The sequence below is a fragment of the Arachis duranensis genome, chromosome 10, assembly GCF_000817695.3.
Source record: "Arachis duranensis cultivar V14167 chromosome 10, aradu.V14167.gnm2.J7QH, whole genome shotgun sequence".
Taxonomy (NCBI): domain Eukaryota; kingdom Viridiplantae; phylum Streptophyta; class Magnoliopsida; order Fabales; family Fabaceae; genus Arachis; species Arachis duranensis.
In genome coordinates this window covers 86,250,164-86,253,622 of record NC_029781.3, presented here as the reverse complement: position 1 = coordinate 86,253,622, position 3,459 = coordinate 86,250,164, and the positions used below count along the sequence as shown (strand labels likewise).

The 3,459-nt window shown below is 41.1% G+C and overlaps 1 long non-coding RNA gene across 1 annotated transcript; it reads right to left on the bottom strand.

Moving 5' to 3' along the window:
• Positions 1-1,688: 1,688 nt before the first annotated feature.
• On the bottom strand, positions 1,689-3,283 carry LOC127742788 (uncharacterized). Its single transcript, XR_008004188.1, has 3 exons — positions 2,751-3,283; positions 1,887-2,163; positions 1,689-1,798 (listed from the first exon to the last, which is right to left on the bottom strand). It is a non-coding gene; the product is annotated as an uncharacterized LOC127742788 (long non-coding RNA).
• Positions 3,284-3,459: the final 176 nt, after the last annotated feature.

The window sequence follows — 3,459 nt, the reverse complement described above, 5'->3', positions numbered from 1 at the left end:
GGCATGGGCTTAAGAATTTGATTATGGATTTAGGGTTGGTGTTTTAGTTGAAAATGAGTGTACTAAATATATTTACAGCATGATAAATGTGCTAGATCCAAGGTCTAATACGCAGGGAGTGTGTTGCATGCAGTACATGGGGGCGTGAAAGACACGTGACAAAGTCTGCTTGGTTTGGCCTACAGCACGTGGAGAGCGTACTGAGTCAGCACGCAGGGGCATGTTGACACGTGGCGATGTCTGGTTGGTTGGACCTGAAGCACGTAGGGGTGTGCTGAGTCAGCACGCTTGGGGCGTGTTGACACGTAGCTCACTCTGATTAGCTGATGAAGCAACATGTGGTGGGCGTGCTGAGTGCTCCCCTCTATATAAGGCAAAGCTCGGTACTATTTTCATTGTGAAGAAGAGTATTCTTTGAGTGTTCTTTGAGTGTGTTGGTAGTGTAATGGAGGGTTCCGCAAACTTGGTAATGTATTGCAATGGTGAGATTATACGAAATACTCATGAGGGAGTGAGGTTTGTGTGTCAGAATCTGTTTTCGTTTGTGGTTCCATGCACCATAACGTTCATGGAGCTTCAGAACAGTCTCTGTCAAAGCATGTAGAACGGTATGTTGAGGAGAGTGAGCAGTATTTGTATCGGAATTTCGTTATAGTTTTTGGTGGTCTAATACAGTTTGATATTATGCCGATCATTGACGAAGCGAGTATGCAGAATATGTTCCAAATTCACCGACAGACTCAGATGTAACATCAACAGATTGAGCTGTATGTTAAGTTTGAAAACGTAGAGGTAGATGGGATTCAAAATGATTTAGATATAGAGGATGATAGAGCTGTTGTGTATGACGGAATGAATAGTGACAACGAAGAGAAATTTGAAGCCACTTATGAAGCTGGCGACGAAGACGAGGATGGTGATGTGGGAGTTGAGGCAGCAGCAAAGAATGTAATGGTTCATCCCTCAGTTAGTCAACCGATGAACGTTCCACCTTTTATGCTTAACTTGGATCTTGACGCCATGCATGCACTGGAATTTCCGGAATATGCAAACATAGGTACGTGATGAGTGAATAATACGTTTTTGTTAATTTATACTTTGGATTGATTAATGAATGATGATTTCTGCTTTCTGTAGGCATTGCTGATCTTGAGGATGGAGAGTTCAGGATTGGAATGGAATACAGTTCTAGAAAGTCGGTCGTCACAGCAATTAGAAGTTACACTATCTCTAGAGGAGTTGACCACAATGTGTATGAGTCTGAGCCATAGAATTTCTATGCAAAATGCAAGACATATGGACGTGGGTGCGATTGGTTTATCTGAGCCAGCTTGATACGAAAAAAAGGTTGTTAGGAGATACACAGATACAATGTTAGGTAGGGGTAGCAGGCGGGGAAGCCCGCCCCGCCTTGCCTAATGAGGCGGTCCTAGAATCTTGCCCCACCCCGCCTAATGGAGCCTGCCTAAACTCTTTTTTTTTAAATAATATTTGTAAGAGCAATAAACAATTCCTTCTGTTTAAATCAATATAAAACCAAATGTTAAATATAAATAGCCTCCAAAATAAATAAACATAATCCAAAATACAAAAACATAATTATAAATAGTCGCAAAGTAAAATAAATATAATCCAAAATTCAAAAGTATAATTATAAATAGTCTCCAAAACAAAATAAACATAATTTGAAATACTTAATTTTCATTTTCATCTTCATGTAAGTCAATAACATCATTGGAACCAACTCTTGAAGAATAGCCTTCTCCTTTTGCAATATCTTCCTGATCTTTATCTTCCTCTAGAAAAAAGTAAATAAATATATTAGCAAAATAGTACATAATAATGTTCAAAATCACTCAAGTATGTATGTCATAAATATAATATACCAAAATCATCATATCCACGTATCCAATTTCTGGTGCAAATCACCGCTTCAACATTATCTGACAACAAACGACTTCTATACTTGTTCAAAACATGAGAACCCATGCTAAATGCAGATTCTGAAGCCACGGTAGTAATAGGAATGCTCAACAAATCTCGTGCCATTAGTGATAGTGTTGGAAAACGATGATGGTTGTCTTTCCACCATTGCAAAACATCAATGATTGCATCATTGCAAAATAATTTCAACCATTATCAAGTATCAACTAGGCAGATTTTCTGAATACAAAAAACAGCAAATGATTTTCTGAATACAAAAAACAGCAAATGATTTTCTGAATCTGCATCACACTTAACCAAATAGGCAGATTTCAACCATTATCAACCAAACAACACAAAAAATAAGAAACAATTTCTGAATCTGCATCACACTTAACCAAATAGGCAGATTTCAACCATTATCAACCAAACAACACAAAAAATAAGAAACAGTTTCTGAATCTGCATCAGATTTAACCAAATAGGCAGATTTCAACCATTATCAACCAAACAACACAAAAAATAAGAAACAATTTCTGAATCTGCATCACACTTAACCAAATAGGCAGATTTCAACCATTATCAACCAAACAACACAAAAAATAACAAACAATTTCTGAATCTGCATCAGATTCAACCAAATAGGTAGATTTCAACCATTATCAACCATCATCAAAACTCAACCATAATCAGATTTAACCAAACATCAACTATAATCAAAACTCAACCAAATATCAACCCTAATTTACCTATATCAAACAGCAGTCACAAAACACAACAAACAAACCTAAATTGATGAATCTCAAACCCTAAGCCAGAAAACTTACCAGAGGAGACGAGGACCAGGACAGAGCCACAGATGAGGCGACGAGCAGCCGTGAGCCCGTGATGGAGAGCGAGACCAGCAGAGTCAGAGGACAAGACCCAGGAGCCCAGGACCGAGACTATCAGGCAGCAGCGACGACGGCCACACGGAGCAGCAGCGGTGGCTATAAACCTCTAGGCCACGACGACCGAAGATCGACAGTGAGGAAATTGACTCCGACTCAGCAACCGTCAGGGATGAGGACGGAACTCTGAAGTTCGAGCTGAGGTGAGAGACTGAGAGTGACGGTGAGGGACGATGGAAGTGAGAGACTGAGAGACTGAGAGTGACGGTGAGGGGCTGAGGAATGAGGATGACCGACTGAGAGACTGAGAGTGACGGTGACTCGGTGAGGAACTGACGGTGACTCGGTGAGGAACGCAGAAACTGAGGAACTGAGGCCGTCGAGGAGTGGCTGAGTGACGACGAACTGAGGAGTGGCTGAGTGAGGAAGCTGCAAATCTGGAATTAGGGATTAGGTCTTCTGGTCTTGGCTCTTGGGGTTGGGGTCTTGGGGATTCATTAGGTTAGGCCATTAGGGTTTCGGCCGTTTGGCTGGGGAAATGGGGAATGGGGATTGGGTCGGGTCGGGTAGGAAGTGGCCGGGTGGGTGGGTTCATGGGTAATGGCTAATGGGTTCAGCACTTCAGCCCAAAAAAAAAAAAAACGCC